Source organism: Cygnus olor, chromosome 21, assembly GCF_009769625.2.
Source record: "Cygnus olor isolate bCygOlo1 chromosome 21, bCygOlo1.pri.v2, whole genome shotgun sequence".
NCBI classification, from domain to species: Eukaryota; Metazoa; Chordata; class Aves; order Anseriformes; family Anatidae; genus Cygnus; species Cygnus olor.
The window spans coordinates 823,840-850,085 of record NC_049189.1 but is presented as its reverse complement, the minus strand read 5'-3'; the positions used below and the strand labels follow the sequence as shown (position 1 = coordinate 850,085).

The window sequence follows — 26,246 nt, the reverse complement described above, 5'->3', positions numbered from 1 at the left end:
ATTAGAGAAGAAAGAGAGGAATGTTTCACGAAGTGAGTGATAGCAGGGAATGGTAATGATAACAACAGCAAGGCAGAGGAAAGAAGAAAGGGAAATGATAAAAGTTTTGGCAGGGCTAGAAGAGGGCCCGCAGTGCAGCAGGCAGTGCTTGGTGTGGCAGCAGCAGCTTTGGTCCCTGGGCAGGGGGTGGCCCTTTGGGGTCTGGGTGGCGGTGAGAGGCTCGGGGTTCCCCTCTGTGCCCAGCGTGTCCTTCCTCTGCCCTGCAGTGCTCCTTCCAGGAGCTTGTGGCAATTTGACCTGCCAGGGGGGATACTGCTAGCACTTAGGGACATCGCTGCCCAGCTGGGCTGCTGCAGCAGAAGGACAAGGATGGGCAGGAACAGCAGGCGAAGTGCGACTTGCTGCCTGGAACGGGCGCAGCGAGGCGGGATGGCGAGGGGCCAGTGCGGGTGGGTTCGTGGCTCTGGTGGTGTATGGCAGACACCAGCAATCATCCCTGTGCTGGGAGCTAATCAATTGGTTTGTGCTTCAATTCCGCCTTACCTTTAAATTTTAGTTTCAAATTAAATGTAATCTAGATTATTTAAATGGAATACAGTCTGCTTCCAGATTGCAGAACCAGTTTGATGGCAGCGTTTTTCCTCATGATCTAATTTGCTTATTCCTAAAGGAAGGGATGCGAGATCTTGTTAATGGAAGTCTACAAAGATTGTGTTTTAATTTCAGCAAACAAGAAAGCTGTCACACTGTTATATGAGCAATGGAAAAATTATTAGGGGCATTATTACAGACACATTCATCCCATTAGCACAAATGGGAACAGATAGGCAAGGCTTCTGATGTCTCAGTGATCATTACGAGGGAAACAGGATTCCACATCAGTCTCTAAAATGTATTACTATTATTTTATTGATCATTATGAACATAAACATGATGAGCAAAGTGAATGTGACTTTGTCAGAAGACACGTAGGTTCCTGGGGGGAAGAAGCCCTACCACATTTTTAAATACATATCACTGATCGAGAGTTTCATCATGTTATTCATTCTGGAAACTGTGAACCAGGAAAGTTAAAATGAAGAAAATTGCCACCGTAAACCTAGGTGTTTTAACATGCAAATGATGTCTTTTATTCCCAGCAATAGAACTACTAGATTTTTAATTTTACACACTGTATGCTCAGTTCGCTGCCTGTGCAGATGCTGTAGTCCTACAACTCTGACTAGGGTCTATCCGTATTTTCACGAGTAAAGCATTGCCATTGAACATCTTTCAGATCTGTGATAATTTAATTAACCTACCCTATTCTGCCGCTTCTCTTGTAGCAGGGGAGAAGGATTCAGACATCCAGGGAGTTATTTCATTGCCTGAGCACATACATCTCCAATACAAAAAGTCACAGAACAGTAATTTCCCCACCTGGAGATCTCATTGTGAGAGTGTTTAAATTATAGATCACTTTCATAGACATGTGTCAACTGCTCGGGGTAAGAAAGGAGGTAGGTCTCGGAGGAGCAGAAGCCGAGCAGCAGCGTCGATGCCTCTGTGGGGATGTGCGCCACGGGGCTGCCAGCCGGGGAGGGCAGCCGGTGCCCCCCACGCAGCCCCCAGCGGGTCTTTGGAGGAGCTGTGTGATTGCTGCAGTCAGACACGCTCCTCAGAGTTATTTGCTCTTGCTCCGTCTTGTTTCTCATTGCTGTAAATGGTTCTCAGGGAAATGTCACAGAAGTAGGAGCCGTGCCCGTTTAGACACAACTGCGGGTTTTCTGCCCGGCTTTGGCAATCGCCTGCTCGCCTCCAATAATCAAATGTCATCAGAAATCCCTCCGGCCTGCTCTTGTGCGCACAGCCAGGACATGGCCAGGCAGAAATTTTCATTTCAGTGAAAAAGCCTGGGCTCGATATCTGCCTGTGGGTGGGTGGCAGCCACTGAGCCTGAAAAATCCTGATTTCTCTTGTTGTGAGAGCTGGGCTCTGAGCGTGAAGGAGGCAGCTGGCCCTGCCTGGGCCGTGGTGCTGAGCTCTGCCAGGCGGCTGTGCCACTGCTGTGCCCGGCGGTGCCAAAACGGGGATTTCTGAGGGCACCCCAGTGCGAGCAGGCATCCAGCCACCCCCTTGCTCTCAGAGCGCCTGCGTCCCTGTACTCCTGCTGCCCCTCCAGGGTGACACCTCTACCCCATGGCAAGTGTCCCCTGGGCTGGTCTCTTACCAGCTGCCTGCAGGGATCCCCCTGACCAGCCGGGGACCCCAGGGGGCAGAGCCCAGTTCAGCAAGGAGACTGCAGCTTGTGGCTGTCCCTGCTAGCCCCTGGGAGAGCCCAGCTGGACCAGAGCTGACACCTGAATGAGATGAGTACAATTAATCAAGGCAGATTGGAATTGACACCTATTAATTATTTATTGAACAGCAAGAAGGCAATCACATGGACGCATCAACTAGTGACCTCGTAATGAACATCGAGAGCCTTCGGGAGCTGGGGGAGTGATGTTCCCGGGGGAGCAGTGCTGTGGGGCACTCGGGGCAGCATGCTCAGGGTCAGCACCCATCAGCAGCCCAGCAGTGGGAGCTCACTGCTCCAGGGACACGGCACAGGCACCTCCAGGCACAGAGCATGCTGTAAGTACATGGTGTTATATTGAATTGACACACATTATATTAAAATGCCTGTGCAAGCAATCTATTAAACGGCCGGTGCCTGGTCACGTCAGACAGAGCTGAGCCTGCCCAGGCAGCTCCCAGGAGCTGGAGATGCAGGGGAAGCTCAGAGCCAGGTGCCACCACCTGGGCTTGCTGGAATCGCTGTGTGTCATTGTGTTTAACAGCCAGCTGAAAAACCCAGATGCTTTTACAAGGCCAAATGAGTTTTAAAAGTTTAAAGGTAAGCTTTGACCCTGCCACTTGTCAATGTGATGCTTTGCAGCTCTAAAAATAGAACATCTCTGCCAGAGGAAAGATATTTTTGGAAAAGCTAGTTACTGCAGCCAATCTTGCATCGTTACTGGAGCCGTGCTCAGAGCCTTCTTTTAATTTCCTTCTGCACATAAGTTTTATGAAGTGCGAAAAAATAACCGGTGCGTGCCCTTGAGGAGCAGCAGTGCCCACCGGCACCCAGGCAGGCAGCCCCACGTGTCTGTCTGTCTGTCCGTCCGTGGAGGGCTCTGCTCCACTTGGACAAAGGCGGAGCTGGGTGATGGTGTCCAGCCTGACACAAAATATTGTCTGTGTGAAAGTGCTAACCAGGAAGGCCGTCACACCAAACCATAAAGTACAGCTGAGGATACTGAGCCTGGCAAACGGTGTATCTGAACATCTGTGCTCACAAGGAGAGAAGGGCACGCAGCGTGGGAAGTTCAGCAGATTTGCACAAAGGTGGCAGCACAGGCAGACGCAGAATGCTGTAAGCAAAGAGTCGATAGAGTAATGTTTTTGGAAGGTGACTTTTCTACAAGTAGCTTACATAAAAATAATAGGCAGGTGTACAGTGCTGGCTATCACTCATTTGACATAAAAAAAGCTTTTATCAGGGGTCACTGTCATGTTTCAGTTCTCCTTTAGCCATGCTTTTGTCAGCTTTAATTACACGGTGTGTCTGCTGGGCTGGTGCACATCTTGCTGCACGAGGCAAGGCTGTGCTTCCACCCTCGGAGAGTAAATCTGCAGCTTCCGTGCCAGCACCTTCCCTGTGGCTCACATGGTGCTGTGGTGCCCGTCTGGGTGCTGGTGCTGGGGCGGTGGTGGAGCCTCGGCCGGCACCGTGTGGTGGGGGGGACGTGACTCCTGGCCCCCGCTCGGAGGTGACAGGCGTGCGGTTCTAAAAGCAGGCTAATGAGCCGCTGCAATCAGGTAGTAGGGATGGGAAGTGGCGGGAGCCCCAGGAGATGCAATTAGCCACAACTTCAGTGCAGCCACTAACGCGAAGCCTGATTCGAGCCATTAGAAATTCTGATCCCATGGGTCGTTCACGTGCCTTCTAATGAACTGAGGGGAATGCCCCTGGCAGTTTATTTACTGAAGTCATTGCTGAAAACATATTTTGAGAGGGAATCTAAATATATGGAAGTAAGTAGAAATGATGAACTCCAGCTCGAAATGTATCCAGAAGGAGCAGGTAGCGAAGAGCATTTTTCTTTCTGTAAATGCTGGCTCTCCGCAGACAGCTAGCTCAGCTCTGCCATGGCTCCCTAAAAATAATGGAAACTGCCTCAGATGTCTCTTGCAAGAACTGAAATTAATACCATTCTTCATCAGAACTGACATGTCCAAGTACTCCCCAAATGGTGAGTGTTAATATTCTGATTTCCAGTTATGAGATGCGTGCTTTGGCCTTCATGTCATGGAGAGGTGGGAATGATGGAGGTGGCGCACCTGTGGCTTCTGCAGCGGCATCAGGAGGGGAAAAAGATCCCATGAGGTTTGAGCCCGGAGCTGGAGGAGGAGGTCTGCCACGGGCAGCAAGGCTCCTGCTGCTGCAGGGAAGCCTGCCCTCGGAACCACGGGGAAATGCCAGCCAAGCAGCCGCTGATGGCTGAAACGCGTTGCTGGCGGCTCTCTGACAATTTTTAATTATTATTTATGTCACTAAGCACTCTGCATCTGAGGACATCAAGCAACTGCAACAGGCTATAGATAGGACTGTCTCCTCCTTCGCATCCTTTCCCAAAAAAGCTTGGGGAATGTGGGCAGAGCACACGACAGCACCCCAGCTTCCCTGCCTCCCTGCTGGCAGGTGAAGGCTCCCCCGTGCCGGAGGCTCCACGAGGCGCCTGCAAATTCCGAGCCCTCAGCATTCAGCTGGCGTCTCCAGCCAGGGCTTTTTCCAGGTTGGAAAGGTTGTGCCACGACAGCTCCCACATCAAAAGTGTTTTCAGTGAAAGAAATGAGAAATAAATCTCCAAAGATGCGGCCTCATTATCTATGTGGCATTTAAGCGTAATTTATGCCCAGTATCTTGCCACTTCCCTCGGTAGGAAATTGCATTGTTGGTTCCCCAACACTCAGCTTCTACGGCAGCCGTGTCAAAAATATTGAAACAAATTGATCCAACTGGAGTTCTCTCTGCATTTTTATTGCCAATTTATCAATGTGGGCGAGGCACGGTGCGCACTAAGTGAGTTGTGATCCCTGAAGGAGACGGGTGAGACCAGGGACACTGACCGGGCTGGGGGCATCTCAGCGGGCAGCGCGCCGAAGTCATTCCACACGTAGCCATGGCCCACTCCAGGGATCTGGCTGAATTCTCCTTACCTCAAGTTTTCTTTATTTTCTTTTTTAATCACATCGTAATTGGGGGAACCAGCAAAAGCATAAAAAAAAAAAAAAGAAAACAAACAAACAAGATTAATGAGCAGCATCAGGGGAGAAAAAGCGTTTTCTGGCCAGAGTCCTTGGCAGCGGTAGGAAATAGATGCTTCTCTTGGAGAGTTTTTAGCTGGCGCTGAGTTGCCAGCTGAGGAAGTCAAGTGAAAAGCAAGTGCCTGGAACCCGAGTTCACCGCAGCCTCCCTCTGCTTAGCTCATTTAGTGCCTCAGCCTGAGCAGTGGGTATTTGGATGTTTATTCCCAGACTAAATTGCTTTTGGAGCTCCGGCTCGTTTGTCAGTGAAAGAGAAAACAAGCTGTCGTTTGGACTCACGGCCCTCGTGGCTCCTTCCCCTGTTTGCTGGTGCCGCGGAAGCAGGCAGCGAGCGTCCTCAGCCGCAGGCCAGCATCCTCTGGCTGCTCTCGCCTGTGCTGGACGTGGCTGTGCATCTCCCCGGGGGGTTTTGGCATCCAGACGCTTTCCCTGAAGGCCCAGGCTGGCAGCCAGCCCCACCACGGTGCCAGAGCTCACTCCTTGGTTGCCCACGAGCGCCAGCAGCGCCGAGAGCAGCAGCTCCGGGGAGCTCCGCAGCATCCCGGTGGCCTTGCCTCTCGGCAGCCCGCGGCTCCGAGGTGCCAATGTTTGTGACTGTGGAAAGCACGGCTCCCAGCGCTGGCACGCAGCGAGAGTCTCACACATGCAGAACGGCGCTTTGAAGCTGCAAATTTTGGGGGGAAAAGTTTCACACGTTCATGAATAATCAGAGTTTGTACCAAACTGCGGAGCTTCCCGGATCCTTTGAGCTTCATACTTCGCTCAAAATAAACATAGCCAGGTGTTCGCACAAATTAGGAGGTTGTCTGATATAGATTACGATCTAAGTAAGAGTTGGTAAGTCTCTAGCAGTTGCTTATATGTGGCATTCAGTAGCAGCTTGTGGTGTAAAATTCCCTCTTCGCTTGCATAAACACCAGTAAAATCTGGGGGCTCAGCTTTCTCACCCTTGTATTTGATGCTTTGTTGTCAGTGTATGTTTGGGGATTTAAATTTCATGCTTGTTTTTGCTTCAGGGGTTTCCATCTCCTTCCACCCTGCCTGCGGGGACGGGAGCAGGGGAGGCTTCGCCCGGCTCCTGGGCGCCGCTTGCTGCTGCAGGCAGCCACGCTGCTCGGCCCAGGAGCATCTGTGTGACCGAACGTGAGTAAAATTGGGCTGAGGCTCATCCTAGCGGGGATTTCTGGGGCTCCTGGAGTTGTTACACTTGTCTTTAAGCCTTTCTGTGGCTCGGATGCTGATACCGCAGCCCTCCTTGTAGCCTGCACCCCATTACGCGCGGTGGCGTTGCATTTCCTCTGCCGTGCCTGGCAGTGAGCGTGTTCCTTGTAGGCCGTGTTAATCATGGAAAGCTCATTACAAGGGAAAGATTCATAAAACCTTATCTTCGTTCTCAAGGTCTGTTTCACAAGGGTAGTAGAAGGTAATTTACTGATCTTTAGTAACTGCCATACGTTGGCCCGTGAAAGTCCTTGCGCAAAGAAGAGCTCTTCATACTGCATTCTTCCTCTCTTTCTCCATCCCAGCGCTTTCCAAACCACTCAGCAAATCACTTCTGGTCTGCAGGGAAGTGATACCAGATTTCTTTTTTAAGCCATGCTCCTTTTGCATAGAACTTTTAGAATTTACCCCAAAGTTTGGGGTAGGAGGAAGGATATGGTTTCCTTGCTTTTCGAGGTGGCATGAATTTAGGGACCCAAATGGAGACATGTAATGCCTCACAGGGGTTATCAGAAACAAGTAATGGAAAGAAAACATGCCATAAATCCAAGCCTTTCTGTAAGCTCTAAATCTGTTACACATTAGACTGTACTCTTCTAAAACAAAAGTGACTGCACCAAATAGGGACCATTATTGTTTAAATATTTCTGCTGGGAAATGCTGCCTGAAGAGAAGACACAATAGCTGGCCTGACGCAGGATTTATTAGAGGAAGTTGGCACCAGTATATTTGTAGCGAGCAGAATATGCTTGTAGAGATTATTCCAGATTTACAATGATTAATAATGGATTGGACATGGCAGACTTCAAAGGGTTTGGCTCCCTTGCCGTTCGGTGGTATGTGGAGTTAAAATAGTAGATTCGCTCCAGAGGTTCGAACGACTTCTGTCTCAGGGAGCGTGGCTCTCGGCCAGCCGACATCAGCTCGGCCTGGCCCCACACGAGCCGTGCGGGGCGGTGCTGCGGGATGGGAGCGCACTGCCACAGCCAGGGGCAGGGGCTGTCAGCAGCCAAGGGCTGAAACCAGCCAGTGGGGTCGGACATCCCTCCTGCTGCAGTAATATCTGCATGCACGCGAGCCTCAGGCTGGTTTTAACGACCTCCCAGCGTACGCTGTGGCTGTAACTTGTGGTGTTAAACAACGCAGCCCTCCGTGACTTGAAGTCTGCTCTGTGAGGCAGGAGCTCTGTCTCTCACCTCGTCTGGAGCCTGTGCAAAGGATGGCATAAGAAACTAAAGACTTATAAAATTAATATTAAAATAATTATGCTCTCAAAGATCAAATTAAATCCTGCATATGCTCCACCTGCATCTGTTTTCCTTCCCTGCTTGCTTGCGCTCTTGTGTGTGCACGTTAATGTCGGATCACTAAGACAAGCTAGGAAAAGGATGGAAAGCGTGAGTTACCGCAGAGCGTCAGAAAAACGTCCTTCGTAAGTGATAAATGCTTCAGTGTTAATCAAACGTTATTGTGTGTTACAGTTGGGAGGCATCTCAACTTGATGAAGACATTTTCCCGCTATCTGCTGTTATCTGGGTGCCTGGAAGAATTCCGGAGGAGCTCTCATCCTGCCTCCAGGCAGGGCTTATGGGGTTTGAACCAGTCCCAGTTGCCATGGAGAAAGTGTTAGATAGCTTTAATACATCTGTGCGAATTTCTCCCTGGAGTTTTCCCATGACAAGCTGGACTGGAGGTAGCACATAAGAAGCTATAATCTTCCAACTGAATGAAAAAATGATGGATGGAGCATGAGGGGTGTAAACAGCTTAGTGAGGCTCCGACAGCGCGCGGCATGGCGAAAGAAGGGCGCGGGTGAAAGGGGGCTCCTAGGCTGCACCTCCTGCAGACGCACCCCCAAAAGAGGTGCTGTGCAGGGGAGGGTCCGGGGAAAAATATCGCCTGGGGAAAAACATGGGGGGGCTGGGGCTGGGGAGCACTATGCAGCCATAGGACAGGCGTGAGACCCAGCCCAAGCCTCCTTCAGTTCATCGGCTCATGTCAGCACGCATTTTCTCCTGCTGTCTGCACCCTCTGGCCTTTAGCCTCAACTGGATAAACCTCCTCCACCCTCTGCGTGGCTTTTGAAGCACTGTGGTGCCCTCTAGCAAATGTCCCTCCGGGGGCAGCCACTCTCCCCTGCCGCACCCCGAGCCCACCCGCACCACGGCACGGCCCCGCAGCTCCTGCTCCCCGTCCTCATCCCCAGTCCAGGCGTGTGTCTCATTATTGCTGCTTCTGTCAATACAGCTAAGTGTTCCTGCTCCGCCGCCTTCTAATTAACATGCATTCAACTTGAATTAAAGGAAAGGAAATTAAATATATACTTGTTTTTGCATCAATGTATTCCAATTTAAAAATCCCAATGTTTACATTTGCTTGTTTGCTTTTTAAGCTGATGAAAATATGAATGATTCATAAAAACAAAGGAAAAAATAATTTCCAGCTCAGCATGCCAAGAAGCATGTCATTCACCTGCCTGCATACCCTGAGTTCTTGATTTTGCTTTTTTTCTCCCCAGATCCATTAGTTTGCCCTGCCTTTAACCAGAAGATAGTTGAAGGAACGTGGTGGAATCAAGTAAATCCAAGCTGGAAATCTCCAATGAGAGGAGACAGTAGGAAAACTAAGAGGAACAGAGAAAGAAGTGCTGACTGTCAAACCCTTCGGTGGGTTTCTGTTCTTTGTGTTCAGAAATCTGGAAGCCAGGGGAAGCAGAGCCGGTACGCTGCGCTCAGAGCGAGCCTCCTCGTGAGCAATCCTTCTGTCAGTGCCTTCACTTTCCTCTTCCTTTCTGCTTTTCTTCTAACCCCCCAGTGGTACTTCTAGCTGCTTTGGTTTCTCTAAACATTATCTTTTCCGCAGTTGATGGGCTGTTGAAATATGAAGTCCATAAATCACTGGATAATGTCACATCCACTGCAGTGTCTGTCCTGTTCAGCCTCAGCAATCGCCCTGCCCGGCAAGGAGGGAGCGCAGGGCCCGGTGAGCAGTAGCCCCGTACCACGAAGTCTGGTTACCTTCTGCATGGGACATTGCCGTTATCCCGAGAGGAACACCCGGGGTGGGTGTGCTGGAAAACCAGCGCTGAGCTCAGCTGTCTCCACGCGGGTCCCCAGGGGTTGCTGAGACTTGCTGGAAAGCTGAGTTGTTGAGGTTGCTGGAAAATTGCTGCCCAGCATTAAGAAGTTAAGAGACAGACACGGGGCTGGCGGTGCGGCGATGCCCAGGCTGGCACCGGGACCCCCGGCTGCCCCACGTGGGAAAGCCTGGTGAGAGCAGCAGTGCCGAGAGCAGCATGAAAGAGAAAGGCAAAGCCTGCTGCTTCCTGACTTCCAATTCTCTTCTCTCCCAGGGAACGTGGTGAGGCCAAGCCCTGCTCCTTGCTTTTCCCTTCCCTTGTTCTCCCCTGGTTTCTCTGCAGTCCCCTGCAAATTCCCCCGCTCTGCGCTGGGATGTGCGGGTGCTCGGCTGGAGGATTGCTTGCGGTGGAGAGGAGAGGTGGCATGGCAAAGCATGTGCTTCTGCTGATATGCTGGGGTTAAAAAGTAATTAATTAGCTAGTTTATGGTGTTTTCCCATCTGAAATTAAAAACAAAAATTATGCAGAACATACAAGGTAATTAGGAAGCAGCAAGCTACAACACACCTTTAAATGAGAGCTCTAAAAAGCATGATGTTCGGCAGCAGATTTTTAATGTAACAGCTATTAAAAGCTTACACCCTCGATCGCGTTCCTGGGAACATTCATCACGCTTCGACCTTCCCTTACGGATCCAGGTAGAGCCCTAGCAAAACCTGAATTTTTAATATTCCTGGTGCTTATCCATGATCAGATTTCCCATTTAAAATCTATTAGCCAAGATGAGAAAATTGGTTCATATTTTATGTGCCTAGTTTAATTTTTTTTTCTTTGCATTTACAACTGGCCCCTAGTGTTTCATCCACCCCCTAATGATTTAGCTGTGCAAGATGTTCCACCACTTTATTAGAGTGGAGTGTATGGAGCAGGTCATGCATATTAAACATGAAGTTTTTACTACAGTTGGTTCAATAATCCGAAAGAAAAACATTATTATATTTTTTAAATTTTTTACTGTGTTACCAGCTGCCACTTCTGGAAGGTCAGCCCCTCAGCCTGGCACCCGGCACTGCTGCAGCATGTGGGGCACGACGGGCAAGCAGCAGCCCAGCCCCACGTCTGTGCGCCTCAGGACGGGGCCTGGTGCTGCGCTGTGCTTGCCGTGGTGACACACGTATGGGCTTCACAGCCTCCTCTCGGGAGAGGAGGCGACTATTGATCCGTGTGTCTCTCTTTTGTCATTAAATCAAAGTTGGAAATCAAAGCTTTATGCTGTTATTCGTTTCAGCAAGGTCTGAAACAGCAGCGGAAGAGGTCTGTGCGGTGCTTCGCTCCCCTCGGGTCCAGCCGCAGCAGAACCCGTCTGCGCAGGGCTCGGACGGCTCTCCTCCCGGTGCCTGGGGCTCTGCCCACCTCTCGTTCCCTCACATTGCAGCGGGTGCTGCGGGTCCCGGGATGCAGGAGGTAGGTGTTCATCTGGGGAGCTGTGGGCAGGACAGCCCAGGGATGCTGGGGGCTGTCGGGGGCTGTAAGCCCACCCAGTGACACTTCCCCTGTTCCTGCAGCCCTGTTTGTAGTCAGCAGCTGCTCGCATTTCCAATTACACTTTTGTCACCCGTATCAGTCATTGCCAGTGTGTATTTGCTGGCCAGGAGAAAATCTTTGGTCAGATTGGGGTTGGATTTATGTTAGTTTTCTCAGGCTGTCCTGCGAGGACGTGGCCGAGATTAACCCCAGCACGGCACCGCGGGTTCGTTCCCACGCTGCGAACGCAATCAGGGATGAAATATTCCTGAGATAAGGCTGGCTAATTAGCATACAGTCAATTGCTGCTTCTCTGCTTTCAGATGTCTTTCACTTGTCAAGCTCAGAATCGTAATATAATTAGGATTTTTACGATTAACACTTTTACACAGAGCCCTGCGCTTCCTCTCTGGGCGCTGGGCAGGCTCGCCGTGCCGCGCTTTTCCTTCCTACCGGGCCAAAAATAGTGGTGGGGCTGTGATTGGCAGCCTGTCCTGGTAATTAGCCACAGGATGTCTGCTGCCAGTGGAAGCCAACGGAGACATCAGCAAAAGGGAAATCAGAGCAAACAACCCGAAGCTGTGATCCAAGCATCTGCTGCTGCTGCAGTGACCGAGCTGGGTCCTCAGCCGGCTGAGGAGGGGTCGGTGGCCCCCACGGCGGGGGCCCTGCATGAGACCTGTGAGTATTATGGGCAGCAACCGAATCATTTCAACTATTTCAGAGGTCATTCTTTTTCTGTGTGCTTCTTCATGGTTTTCCCTGTTTTTCCTGCTTTCAGCCCATGCGGCTGGGTGCAGCACCCTTGCAGACGGGGATCAGCACGAGCAATGGTGGCGACCCAGGCTGAGCTGAGCGGGCAGTGGGAGAGCAGGCGTCCTCCCCAAAACGCCAGCACCAAGCCTGGCAGTGAGGAAATGAGAAGATATCTTCTAAAGCAGAGATAAATAAAAGCCACTGCATAAATAGTACCTATGCAAGGAAATACTGCGCCAAAAGCCAATGTTTGGGGGAATGTCAAAGGTAATTACTCTTCTCTGCTTTATTAGCTTCACACACGCTCGTGCTGGGTAATGACTGATCATGTTTATACTGGTGTTTCCACAGTTTTCTCTGCATTCTGTGTTTCTGTTCACTTTCTCCGCCTGTTTCCTCCCTGCCTTTATCTCTTTCTGGTATTATCTGTCTCTTCCTTTGATTTTAGGCTGCTCCTTTCTAAAAATGACAGGCGCATCTATATTCCCTGCAACAGCATCCTTATCTCCTGCCACTGGTGCATCCTCTTGTCAGGCTCGCTCTCCAGATGGCTTTTTTGTATCAGTCCCGCAGTGGTGGCACGCTGTGCCCATCCTGCACCGAGGCGCGGTGTGAGCTCTTTGCTGCAGGAGGAGGAGGAGGAGGAGGGCTGGTTTCTGCCTGTCTCCCCTTTTCCTTCCTCACCCTCAAGGGCTGGTTATCCTCCCTGGGGATCGCCTGCTCAGCGTGCTTGCCCTGCACAGGCTGTGCTGTCTCACGCCGTCCCTGTTCCAGGTGTGCCTGCAGGGCTGACCTCGGTACCGAGCCTCGCGCCGTGCCGTTAGCACCAATGCACCCGAAGCGGTGAGGGCTGCCAGGAGCGGGGGATTTGGGGGATGGATCTGCTGCAGGCAGAGGCCTTCCGTTCCATCCCATGGCTCATGAGTAGGAAGAAAAGGAGAAATGTAACTAAGAGGTGGTTTGTCATGGGTCTCCTGCAGTGGTGGCAGGAGCGTGAGGAGTGGGTTCAGGCAGTGGGGCAAGGATTAGGCAGGGGCTCGTGCTGCCCAAACCCCTCGCTGGTGGGGAGTGGCAGCACCACGCGGTGTCTGCGGCTTCCTAAATTCACCTGGCACACCATAAAGAAAGAACAACGAGGAAAACATTTCCTCCCTAAAGGCCATTTTCCCCGAAGTATTTAGGCAGCTGCAGCCGCAGATAGGTGACATCTCCCGTTAGCACAGGGACAGGTCTCTGGCTCCCGTGAAGATAAGCGCCTGAGCTTCTCAGTACCAAGATTAGGGACGGCGTGTCTCAGAAGGCATTATTTGCTGGAAGCTTTGGGTGCCCTGAAACAGGAAAAGAGCTGGTGTTATGAAAAAAGTTATGTTAGTTATGGGAAAAAATGGTACGCAGGAAGGGAGCTGCTTTTTTCCAGAGAGAGCTGCTTTTTTCCTGGACGTGGGGGTCCTGTGCCCCATGGCAGCGCTGGCACCGGGCAGCTCCCATCACAGCCAGGAGAGGCTTGCCCATGGTGCTGGTGATGCTCCACAGCCCCGCAAGGAGCCTGGCACCCTGACGTGCTGGCGTGTGAGCTCTTCTCTAGTTCTGCACCTGGAATCAGTACGGGCTTGCTTGGGGTATTCGCTTGTCTTTAGAATACTCTATTTGGTTTCTAAAGTGCTTGTTTTGTAGAGTAATTTCTCAAGCCTTGTCAGAGCCTCTTGTCATGTCTGCACTAAGTGAGTTTGAGGGCTATTTTCTGGTCTGCTTTCTTCTTTCTGTTTTGTTTTTTGGTTGGCCTTAAATTTACTCTGGTGTGTAACTCTGCTTTGTTTTGCTGACTTGGGCATGAAAAGAAAAACGTTATCATCATCCAAAACCCCCTACAAGGCATTCGTCTCTCAGGCAGCCAGCTAAGCTTTATGGGTTCTGCTTTTCTTGCTCCCAGTCCTATTCCCTCGTTCCTGAGGGATTCCCTTCCCCTTTGTTGGGCCTGGGCAGTCAGGGGTGCAGGGGCACAGGGATATGGGGGTGCTGCATCCCCACGGCCGTGCCAGCCCGGCTGCCCCTGAGTCCCTTCTGCAGGGAGAGCACAGTAAATTGCAGGATGGCGAGGGAAGAAAATCCTGATATTTACAGATGCCATTTAAGCCTGCAGAAGGCCTATGTATTTTACCCACTGTCACATTTAAAAGGCACTGAATTCATTATACCATTGAATAAATCTTTTTTTCTTTTTTCTTTTTTCTTTTTTTTTCAAATGTATTTATCCTGAGAAGAGCCGCTGCTTCTCAGTCAAGAGCTCATCCTATTAGGACAAAGGCTCCCGGCTCGGGAGAGAGCAGCTCAGCTCCTCCGCTGCTGTGCTGCCCCAGCTGGGGCTCAGCCCCACGGAGGCCGGGTCGAGGCGCTGCTCGTGGCAGGGCTGGGGGCTGGCAGCGTGAGCCCCTTCATCGCCGCCGCTGCCCGTCAGAGGGGTCGGGTCACTGGGATGGAGCTTGGTGAGTGAGGCGGGAAAATAATCAGCTCCAAACCGAAGTGAGGTAATGCTTGGTATTTTACAGCTTCTTCCGTGCACTTTACAGAAACTAATGGTTACACAAATAATACCTAAGGGATGATAACAGGCTATAAATAATTCAGGGGTTCTCCAGCACAGAGCTGCACCGTGCAGGTTTGTGGAGCGCGGGGACGCCCTGGGGCTGGCTCAGGCCCCATCCATCCACGGGGGGCCCAAGTTGATGCCCTCGGTAAGACGCCCCTGCTGCTCTCCCCGCCTTGGCCGGCTGCAGCCTCTCCCTGCAGGTCCAAGCCCTGCGCCCCCTGCCCACCCCTGCCCCACCACGGCCATCGGCGATGCTCTTCTTCAGGCGCAGCTGTCGGTGTGTGCCCTGCTCTGTGCTCAAGTTCTGTGTGAACTGCCTTGACGTCCATCTGAGCTAAAGAAGCAGATCTATTTCTACATCTCACACGTGTGTCTGAGCTCGGCGTGCAGTGAGGATGGCTGCCTGCTGCTAGCTGTGCATCACGGCGTGCGGGAAACCGCTCTGCCTGTGTTCGCGTGAGTGTGGCAGCATTTTTTTTTTTTTTTTGCATACATTTGACTTTTTTTTTGAGAGCCATTGTGTAGAATTTCCCCATCTGTGGATGTAGCAGTTTCAGCTTAACTCCGGCTCTAAATATTGTGACAGCCTCTCTTCTGCAAGCCTAACGCGGAGTGTCGTGCATGGTGACAGCCCCTCCGGCTCCCCCGCCAGCCGCGCACCACCTGACGGAGCTTCCCGCAGCTGGCGGCTCGCCCCAGCACCACGCTACTGTCACCACCGGCAGAGCTGGGTGAGCTGGGGCTCGGGGCAGCGTTGGGCAGGCATGGCTGGCCTCGGGAGAGCACGCACCCGGCACAGCCCAAGCAGGGCTGGTGGGGTCTGTAGACAGCCCCACCACACCAGTGATCCTGCCAGGATGTGGCCCCTGCATGGCTCGGGTCGCACCGTTCTTCCCATGGTGTGCAAGGCTTGGACTTTGTCACTTGTGTGGCAGGAAGCAGGCTCCCCCTTTTGCGTGCATGCCATCACTGAGGGCCTGAAATACGTGGGGATTTTTTAGATTGAGGAGACTCGTCCCTTGACAGTAACCAATTCTGCATGACTTACGCAATGAACTTGATCTCTTAATAAAAACATGAGCAGAAACGTTGGTGACAGGACCCACGGCTCAGTAAGCCAAGAGAACAAAAATCTTCTACATCACAACTGGGAAACTGCTTTTTCCTCGGCCCATTTTGTGGGGAGAAATTGATCTGTCTAATCTCTTATCTGTGGCTATGAAATTGTATTTCCCTCTTAATAGGCCTACAAATGTTACAGATGAATAGTTCATAGACATGCTGCAAATGGCAGGAATACTAAAAGGAGACATTGGATTTGTTCACTTTTGATTGCAGAAACCAACACGCACAAACATCTGGAACTGCAGTCAGCTTTAACCCCCCTCCATGGGGACCTGTCCCAGAAATGATGTTTTCACCCGATTCCTTCTTAAATCAAGTTGGGGAAGTCTCTTAAGAAGTTGTGTTTATTTTTTTCTTACATTCTGCTTGATTCAAGAGTATTGGGATTGCAGATGTGGACAGCCTGTGGATCCTTGTCTTGCACTGAATATTTTGATAGCTGGGGGGAAAGCTTGCTACAGGACTGATGAGAAAAACGGCAGGAATCAAGGCAGCAGCCCTGATTGCTGGCTCCACTAATTTGCTTTGCATGTGGAAAGCCACTGCAGGCTGGTCTTCCAGCCACCAAATGCCCTAGATGTCTCAGGTCCTCATCAAAGCGACAATGAGCACCTTCAAGGCGAAGGGCTCTCATGTTCTCCTCCGCTGCTGTTGCCTCCTCTTCACTCTGCGGGTGTCCGTCAGCTGGCGCGAAGTGCGGTGACTGCCGCCCGTGTGGGCACGCCGAGGCTTTCTGGGCAATTGCACTTACAAGTTTGCAGGCGCTGGCTCTGTGCTTAAGTATTTGGGTTGCAAAAATGAGATCTGACAATGTTCTTTTAAACCTAAATTCCCTATCTCGTGTCTGACAGATGCTGTCTCATCTGCCAGCATCTCCAGCACGAACGCGATGTGTCAATGTGAAGTGCTCCCAGCTGCGTCCGTCCACTCCGCTTTCATTCCCGGGAGAGATTCCTGGGACAAAAAACAGGTTGGCGTGATGGATCCAGCAGAGGTACGAAACGCTCGCTCCAGCCAGGGAATGTGGGGCTGCAGGCGAGAACCCCAGACCACCGAGGAGATGGTTCAGGACGAGGGAAGCAGTGGCACTATGCCCAGCTCTGGGGCTGGCCTCTGGCGTTACGTGGGATCTGAGGTCAGCCCGAGGAGCGCCCACCGCCCTGTGCACTGCCTTCTCCTGGGCCCTCGGCAAGCAGGAGATTCGGGAAGCGTGCCGAGCCCCATGGAGTAGTCTGGGCAATGGGTTTGGAGCTCCCACAGCAGCCATTTGGGGAGGCGTTCCCGTGTGTCCCCTGCCCAACCCAAGGGACCGGGCTCCTCGAAGGAAACCGCTCCGCAAAGCGTGCCTGTGCCAGAGCCAGCTCTGCAGCCATCTCTCCAGCACCAGGCGGGATTAATCGCTTTATCAGCCAAATACAGGTGGGTTAACACAGTCACTTAATCTCTGTTTAAGCAGCTGATGCTTAAAAAAATAGCCTAAATTGTACTTGCCAATGAAGTCTTTACAGTAACTGTTCCTGTTGGTGTAGCTGAGTGCAGTAATTTAAATGTAATGAAGAAGGTAGGGAAATGGGGGAAGGGGGAGTGGGGTGGCTGAATAAAAGGTAAAGCACTGTTATTTTCTCTATATAAATATATTTCTCTGGTAAAAGTTATATCAATAAGCTATCATTTCATTCACTACAGCCCATCTTTCCTCAAATAGCCCATCTGTTAATACAAATCTGGTGACACTCTGCTTCATTTGTCTTGATTGTGCTCAGGGCAGCAAAGCCAGCTCAGAAAGCATTTGGATTTTCAGCCCCCACTATTGGCATTCGTTTATCAGCTGTGGGCAAAAAATAAAAAATAAAAATAAAAAACTATCCAACAGGTCTGTGTCCTCGTGTCAGCAAGCAGAGGCACGTGGCGGCAGGGATGTGTCCTTAGCTGCCTCCTGCGTGCCGGGCGATGCCCGGGCTGAGCAGCAGCCGCCCCGCGTGTTGGTGCTGCCCACGTGCAAGCACGGCCCGGTGCCTCTTCCCCCTTTTTTTGTGTTCTAATCACTTGTACCTTCGTTTTTGTTGTGCGCTTCTAAAGATGAAACACCCCTGTCTGTTTACAGATCGCTCTGTATGCAGAGGAGTCTCTGCTGTCTCCTATTACCGCTGGATAAACACTGCTTGCTGCACAACATGACTTTGAGCGATGACAGGAAAACACTCTGTGCTGTCACACAGATAAAAGCCTGGCGTCCTCGGCACAAAGAAGCTGCAGCAGCAACGAAGTGATGGGGTTTATGCAGTCGATAGTAAAAAGTCATTTGACAGAAAGCTGGCGGGAGAGGCAGTGCGTGTGGCGGCCACTTGGTCACAGAGCTCGGGCGGTGGAATCAGGTGCGGATTATTTGGGGAATCAGGTGCAAGCTGCCCCATGGGGCAGAGCAGCCCGATGCTGTCCCAAAGACAGTTCTACCGCAGGGTTTGGAGCAGAGCAGGGAGGCCACGGGCTGGCCCCGTCCCCTCCTGTCCCAGGCCTTGCTGTGTGGCCGATCGCCACTTTTGGCTTTCATCACTGTGACTTCCCCACTGCCGTTTTCCTTTGGGCAAGGAATTCGCGTTTTCTTTTTACAGATGGAAAAAATGAGGCTCAGGCTCAGGTGGCAAGGAAAAGGGCAGACAAAGGTAAGCTTTTCTGTGGGGTGCCTGCCTAAAGTGCACAATCATTGCCCGGGAGAGCCAACGCGCTGGGTGCAGCACTGGCTTAGGAAGAGCTTTGGTCCCCCCGAAATGCAGCTGTAGGACAGACAGGGACTCCTGAAGTCGCAAATCAGTCTCCTGCTCGGACCATTACAGACAAGACTGAGCAGGAAAATGTGAAAATAACTCTGTCATCTGAAGAAACAGGCTTTATCTCCTCTGTCTGTGTTTTAATACAGGAAATATCACCTGCTTCTCCAGCTCCTTTCATAAGCAGAGAATTTATCTGTGAGCAAGCTAAACCAATATAAGTTGAATAATATTTGTTGATTAATGTAGTCAATGAATTTCATATTTTCTTTAAAATATTTGCTGCATATTTCTGTAAATTATTCATCCGGTTTATAAGGCAAAGCAAATATTTGTGAATAGATATGAATTATGTGATTTATAAAAATGAAATATTCATGAGTCATTTTCATTATTCACCTCGTCCAGGAATTGCTACATAAATCTGATCAAGCAAATAGATTTGGTGAAGCTCAGCCCAAATTTATGGATGTTGTGGAGCTCGCTGGCTCCAGCAGAGAAAACCAGAATGCATTTGGACCAAGTGTTTGCCTCGCGTGTTTGACGACGCTTTGCCTCTTCCAAGGTGGGCTCAAAACCAGACGTGCAAAGTCCAGAGCAATAGATAGAAGCAGTTTGGGGTTCACAAAACAGCTGTTTTCCTTGGCTGCATGAAGACTGCCCTGGCACAAGTTGCTCTCCAGGAGCTGTGCATGGGGTCGCTGCGAGCAGTGCCCCGGGAAGGGACATGGTGCCCACGTGTGCTGCACCAGAGGCCGTTGCCTCGTGCCCACAGTAAGGAGGAAATGGAGTTTGCTGCACAGGCTGCCATTTCGCAGCTTAAAGGAGAGGTAGGGAAGGACTTGAAGACCGAGCCCTCAGTGCTCTGCAGCACCTGCTTCACGCGAGATGCCTTCCTTACCCTGAATTTTAGTAGAGGCAAGGGGGAGATGAGGCAACAGATCCTCTTCCCAGCACCGAAGCCCCTGACAAGGGCAGCGAGGACGCCGGCGCTGATGGGAGGACAGGCAGTGCCGTGGGGAAGGCGCAGGGAGAGGTGCTGCGATGCGGAGGTGGCTGGGGAGGGACAGGCGCGGGCAGCAAGTGAAATGATTGCGAAGACACTGGAGGTTACAGAAATATATGAAAAAATCCATCAGTAGGACAATGGCAGCTCAGAGATGAGCTGGGTGTGAGGCAAGCTGCATCCCCCGTGCCAAGGGCTGGGAAAATACAAATGACACCCAGCAGTGCTATTGCAGGCAGTAGTGTGAAGCAAAGCCCAGCTGTGATGCAACGGCCTACAAACCTTTGGATTGCACAGTGAGGAAAAGTATGGAAAAAGCTAGTTGCAGAACACGTGGGAAAGAGCTGCAGCACCACGGGAGAGCCTCTGCGACACCCCCAGCCCACCCCAGTCCTGCTGCAGCAGGACCCAACCTCACAGGGTGGAAATGAGTCTTGAAACGAATCTGGTGCCAGCCCTGGTTAAAAAAGTAAATTCATTTAAAAAACTCGGTTAAGCACATGCTTAACTTTTAGGGTGTGAGTAATGCCTTCGACTGCACTGGGACTGTAGATCTGCTTGAAGTTATGCATACTCTAAGTGTGTCTTGGACCGGTGCCACCCCGCTCACTGCTGTTCCATAATGAACTCGGCTTTTTTGCAAGCTGCAAAATGAGCACTCAAAAATTCAGCTTTGGGGACCTTCATATTTTCTAAAGTGTTAAAGTGCTTTCTTTTTAAATAGCAAGCTTCCATTTAGAAAATAGACTGTTCCACAGACAGCATTATACATCTTCTGCTACCGGGGTGTTTTGCTCAGCACTGCACGGGGACATCATAAAAACCATGTGCTTAGCGGAGTGAAATTGCTGACTCTATTACCCTGGTCAAAGAAAACTGTCCGTCTTCATCGTCTCTCTTATTAATCAGGAAGGGGCTGGCGATTTGGTGCTGTTCTGTACCATGCATCCCAGATGCGGAGCCAGAGCTGAGAAAGCTGATTCAGTGGAAACCCTTTGGGGAAGCAGAACCTGCGGGCTCGGCTCCTCTCTGCTGGAGAGCTCAGGTCAGTGACTGCCCCTCGGTGACCTCTCCTTGCTGCTGAGCGGGACAGGAGGCAGCAAAGGACCGAGCCCCCAGGCGAGGGATGGGCATGGGGGGCAGCAGGGACCACGGCGGGGCTTTGTCTGCCTGAGGCAGCTCCCTGTGCCCAGCCGGCACGCCAGCTGGCAGGCCCTCTCCGGAGGTCACATTGCTATCAGACAAGGCATAAGCAGCGATGTTTTATTCTGGCCAAGGCAGTTCTTGAATTTTCACACTAAACTCAAAATCTGCTCAACCGTGGGATGGTATTTTTCTCCTTGCCGTCTCTGGAATATCCACAGAGAAGTCATTTATCAACACTGTGTGTGCATCCAATCTCCAGGGCCCTCTGCTTCACCTCCCATTATTGGCCGTCTCCACAGCACTTAATGAGGCAGGTATTTAGAAGAAAGTGCCTAATGAATTTGAAAAGTTTTTGACCCTTTTATTGCAACATCTCAAATATCATGCATCTGGAAAATGGTTTTAATGTTGCATAGACTATTATAACCCAATGTATTTATTCTAGGCATTCTACTCTGAGATGTTTAACAGTTTTGGGAACGCAGCCAGCAAGCTGAAGCAGTGAGACATTCAGCTGGTAGGACTTTTCCTTAGAGGGAGGCTTCCATCTAATGCTCCTTTCCCGTACACCTTTCATCCCCTGCCCAGCAAGCTTGGTGCTTTGTGATGCAGCTGGAGGTGGAAGTCAGCGTGTGCCTGCGGTCGTTGCAGGGAGAGCCAGCACTGCTGGAGAACAGGGGCTGGTGCAGCTCTAACGGGAGCCGTACCTGCCCACCCAGCTCATAAATCCTAGAAGGGAAGCCTGCTTTGGGAGAGGTAGGTGCCTGACCAAAATCTCCTGCTAAACTTTTGCAATTCGGCCTGAAACAAGTGGGCTTACGCAAAGCCTCTGAAGCACAAAGTCTCACCAGCGGCGGGGGCCCGAAGGGCAAGTAGAAGCCATCTGTGAGTGCCTCCCCCCTTTGATAAGAGGCTGCAGTGCTGACCGTACGTTAGGGATGAACTCAGGCACCGGTAAGTGCTGGCCAGCTGGCCTGCAGGCTCTACACGGGCACGCTTTGTGCTGGGGTGGCAGCACCCAGGGAGGTGCTGGGCACAGGAAGGGCAAAATCTCTTTTTCAGGAATATCAGTGTTCCCACAAATATGCCTTTCCCATCAAAGGGCACGGCAGGATGCTAATCTGCTCAACAGCTGCTGAGCTGCCAGCTGCACGGCGGCGATGCGGCAGCGCTGTGCGGGGCAGGGGCTGCTGGAGCAGCAGGGTTTGGCGGCACCGGGCACACCTGGGTCTGCCCCTGAGCCTGGCCCTGCCTTTTGCTGGGGCTGTATTTCCATAAAGGACGAGTTCCTGCGAAGTGAATGCTTTGTTTGGAAACCGAGCACCAGGTGGGGACGTGAGCTCAGGCTCAGTAAGGGTACACGGCTTTAGCGAAGGAGAGGAATTGCACCCTCGGGTTAGTGCAGCTAGAAATACACCTTCCAATACCCGTCTGCGTTAGTTTGTTTTTTTCCTGGCTTTACATCATCTTGACAAAATAAAGCACAGCATGCAGGTGAGGTATCTGAACTCGCAAGTCAAACTTTACAGTAGTTTTGGATAATCCAGAACTTTGTACACGAAAGTGTTTGGTGACCTAGAGATGACTGAAGCTTTCAAGGGCAAGGCAGTAAATCGTCCCTCGTTCAACAGCCGTGCTCCAGCGAGACTCACGGGCTGCGTCTGAAATGCATCACTGCTCCAGTGTTATGGGATGCTCACTGATTTATTGTGAGCATCTCACAATAAATACAGGATCCCAGCTTCTCGGAGGCATGCTGCAGGCAGGGCAATGTCCTCACACTTGGGCTCGCGCAGTTGGGAAAAATCCCTCCTTGGCTGAGTCCTAGGACAGGAATCTCCTGTAAAGCTGCTGCTGGCGGCAGGTAGAAAAATCACAAAAAGCGGCTGCAGCAGCCTCCAGCCTCTGGAATTTCTTTTTTTTTTCTAAAAAAAAATTTCTTCTTTTCCTCCTGCTTTGTCAAAGTACTTTGTCCCTGAGTCATTTATTTTTTTAAAAGAAAACCAAGATACAATCTCCAGCCCTCCAAGGGACATTAATTGCTGCAACTTTAGAGCGTGCTGAGGGGCCTATAGTTATATCTTTGCTCAGCAGCTGGTGGACTTGGAAACCACTTCTAGCCCTCAGAGGGAAGGGAAGGACATGCCATCACCCAGGTGAATCAAGTGCATGCCTTCAAGCACCAGGAGGATGTCTGCCTTCTCCATAGCAGGTGGAAATCCCATAACAAGTGCTGAGAGTGGCAAAACCCTGTGTGGTCCTGGGCTCAGGACCGGCTGGCAGCCCTGGGCACGTCCCGTCGGGATGTTTGTTTGTCAGCGTGAGGAAACAAATGCAGCCAAAGTAATCATTAGCTCGTGGCGATATCTGCTATAATTTTAAGGTCTGTTAAATATGATTTAAATATTTTCTTACTCATTAGCAATAATTTAGAACGGTCCTCTTTTTTCAGAAACTTCAAGTATGATTGTAATAGCTTTGTAATTTTGGGCTCTATCATTAAAATTAATGATATCCTAATGCTCTATGTGCACTAGGAAAGTCTGATCAGTTTTTTTCCCTTTATATATCATTACTAATAGAACATTTTAATGGCTGTAATTTCCAGCTCTGTAGATGGAAACCTAAAAATAGGAAGAAAGCCTATTCCATCATGCCATGCCAGCCCCTAAATAATTCAATTACATAGACTGGAATATCTGTTGCTGGGTGTGTTCCCAACTGCAGATAACGATAAGTACGAGATATTACTTTTAGAGAAGGGCTTATTAGTGCAATGTCTTGACATCCCAACCCCGACGAGCCGCCGCTGGGGATGTCAGCGTGCTGCTGGGCGCGCAGACCGCTAGCACCAAGCGCTGGGGACGTGTTGCTGCTCAGGGAGCTGGGGGAGCCCTGAACCGTCCCAGCAGCCTGGTCTGATTTGTGCTTTGCCTCTAGCAGGTCCTTGCTTCAGTTTTTGTAGAGCTGAATTTTGGTCCTTTTTGAGGTCAGAATACTCTTACTACCATCGTACTGTTGCCTTGTCGGTCTCACCGTTATTTTTCTGCGTCAAAATATTCTTCTGCAACCTGCTCTCCTCCAGTGTCTGCCACTGCCATGGTGGTGGCAGTGCCATCGCAGCCAGCATCGCCAGGAAAAAGACAGGGAGGTCCAGGAGCTCCCGCAGAGGAGAGGAAACAACTTTTATACATCTTTATTAACTGTTCATTAATCAAATCTGAAAGAGGAGGATGTGGTCTGGCCTAGAGCGGCAGCAATTCCACCGCAGCCCCAGCCACTTAGTAACCACCGCCAGAGATATCGGATCGTTTGCAGCTAGATCTGACACAAAAGGCCAAAATAATTAATGGAGACACAGCTCATGGTCCAGAAGCCTCTGCAAAAAAGTCCCCAGTGTCCTCAGGCACTTGGCAGTGCCCACCACCACCTCTTGGAGCAGTTACCCACAGTGTTTCACTGGGAGCACAGTGCGATTCCAGGCAGCCTTCCCGCAGTTCTCTGTGATTTTCACATCCACCTGGCTCCAGGAAAACAACACGGGCGTATTGTGTGCTACATTAAATACAATGGCTAGATTCTCTCTTTTATTCTCTCTTTTCCAGTTTTACACTGCCCAGATGCACCGTCCCAGTGAGCAGACCCGTGCCAGGAAGGATGTATGGAGGCTGCCAGGTCTTAGCTTTTCTGTGGGCTCCCCTAGGGTGCCTGTCCTGAAAATCACTTTGTGCCACTGCATGGGGAGCGACGGTCAGCCCCCAGGAGAGACCAGGACAGCGTCTGGACCTCACCTCCCCATCCGCAGTGAACCCTCACCAAGGGGGTAAGGTCGAAATAACTATTTAGTGGGATGCGCCCAGCTCTCCCCCAAAGCCCAGCAGACCGTAAAGTTTAAAGCGTTCCCTCATTTGCACCTATGTAGGCACGGCCTGCCTTGTAATGCATATTGGCAATTAAAAATTGCCTTTTTGCCTCTCTTGAAGGGCCCCTCAGACTGGAATGTCACTTATTGCCTAGTAAGGAGACCTTTTATTTTTTGGTGTTTCTTTTCCTGAGGTATTTTCAGTATTTGGGAGAAAAAGAAAAAGCCAAACAATAACAGAAAATTAGTGCAGCCGTAAGTTACTGGGCTCAGAGCAGGAACTGGTGCCTCCAGTCTGTGCTGTGAGAGCTCGGGCTGGCTCACGCAGCCTGGAAGCCCTCAAGGATGGCGAAATATGTGCCTGGAAATGGCACGCAGCGGGCAAGCACACGCTGAACCTGTTAGCCTCCCAGCCTGCTAGCTGACGTCCATCCCGTCCAGTAGGCAGGTGAGGTCTGCAGTGCTTTGAGACATTGGCTGAGGAATGAGAGCGGAGGAACAGGCATGAGGCAATTAAGGAAATCTCAGAAAATGTGAAATTAGATATGAAATCAGTCCGAGAGCAGATCGGTGCAAGCTGGTTGAAGCGAGAAGCTGAGCCAGCCCCGGGCTCGGCAGCTTTGTAGAGCGATGCCTCTGTGCAGAGGAGCCAGCCCTGCCTGGCAGTTCCAGCGCGTAAAATCCAAATGCAGCACGAGTCACAGCTGCCTCGCTTGCTGCCCCGTTCCCCTGCCTGCAGGCTGGCAGCACCGTGCGTTAGATGCAAAATGTGCTAGAACGGAGCCCAGGGGCTGTTAACCTGATTCAGCCGCTCTCAGGTGCCAACCTCAGGGCATAAAGAGGCTCCACAGGGAAGGAAAAATCAAAGAAGCTTGAGGAAAAAAGTAAATTTGTTTTCAGATGGGACATAAGCGAGGGCAGACTGGCAATGTCTGGTCTTTGGTATCAGAGTATTACATCAGGTCTCTGAATCAGTGTTTACCACGGGATGATGTATTTAATATAGGTTATTGCAGGGAGCTAATATTAGCCAGTTGCTAACTGTGTGTTCAGAAGAGAAAGAAAACACTTTTATTCCACCTTGTCTTCAGTTTCCAGCACGTCAATGCTCTTTCAGTTTACTTTTAATGATAAAGTTTGAGTGCCAAGGGGAATACTTTATCCCCCAAAGAGGAGCATCTACAGCAGCAAACTGTAGGATAATAATACATCAATTTCAAATTGGCAACAGCACACTAAGTAAAAACAAGGTGCTGCTCTTTCCAACGCGCTGATTTACAGTATATCAAACCTGACCCTGTCTGCACTTTCCCTGCAAAAGGAAGTGATTATCTGCTTAAAGCCATTCACTAAAACACATAGCTAGGAATTTTAGGTGCAATATTCTGTATTTCAATTACTCTATAAAAGTGGCTCGCCTGAGTCCCTAAATTATTCAGGCTGTGTTTTGCCATAAAACTGCCAGCGCTCATTCAGTTCCGAGTCCTACCCGGGGCTAGGGGGGGAGCAGGGGGACACGGCTCGGTGCAGGGGGTGCAGCATGCAGCGAGTGGAGCTGGGCAGGGGATGCGGCCCCAAGCTGGCACCGGGCACCCGCTCGCCAGGGCCAGGCCGGGTTTCGCCACGTTAAAAGGTAACACATATTTTAAAGACACGGTTATCTAAAAAATATCAGGCTTATCTATTTTGATCATTTGAAAGGCACAGGTCTGAAAAATTGACATTCTAGAGGAAGGGTTTATTCTTTATCATGCTCATATTAGGATATTATGATGCTTTTCTTATCAGTCTATTAAAGTCTCTCTAGCTTGATGTCAGCT

The 26,246-nt window shown here is 50.8% G+C and overlaps 2 long non-coding RNA genes across 4 annotated transcripts; both read left to right on the top strand.

Moving 5' to 3' along the window:
• The first annotated feature begins 2,286 nt into the window (after positions 1 to 2,286).
• On the top strand, positions 2,287 to 10,994 carry LOC121058325. Of its 3 annotated transcripts, XR_005814171.1 has the most exons (5): positions 2,287 to 2,616; positions 3,231 to 3,397; positions 4,154 to 6,495; positions 8,055 to 8,266; positions 9,092 to 10,994. It is a non-coding gene; the product is annotated as an uncharacterized LOC121058325 (long non-coding RNA). The 3 variants fall into 3 exon arrangements; XR_005814170.1 differs by having other exon boundaries at positions 2,287 to 3,397; positions 4,304 to 6,495; XR_005814169.1 differs by having other exon boundaries at positions 2,287 to 3,397.
• Positions 10,995 to 11,500: 506 nt separating this feature from the next.
• LOC121058379 lies at positions 11,501 to 17,134 on the top strand. Its single transcript, XR_005814182.1, has 3 exons — positions 11,501 to 11,857; positions 11,958 to 12,199; positions 16,496 to 17,134. It is a non-coding gene; the product is annotated as an uncharacterized LOC121058379 (long non-coding RNA).
• The last annotated feature ends 9,112 nt before the right edge of the window (positions 17,135 to 26,246 follow it).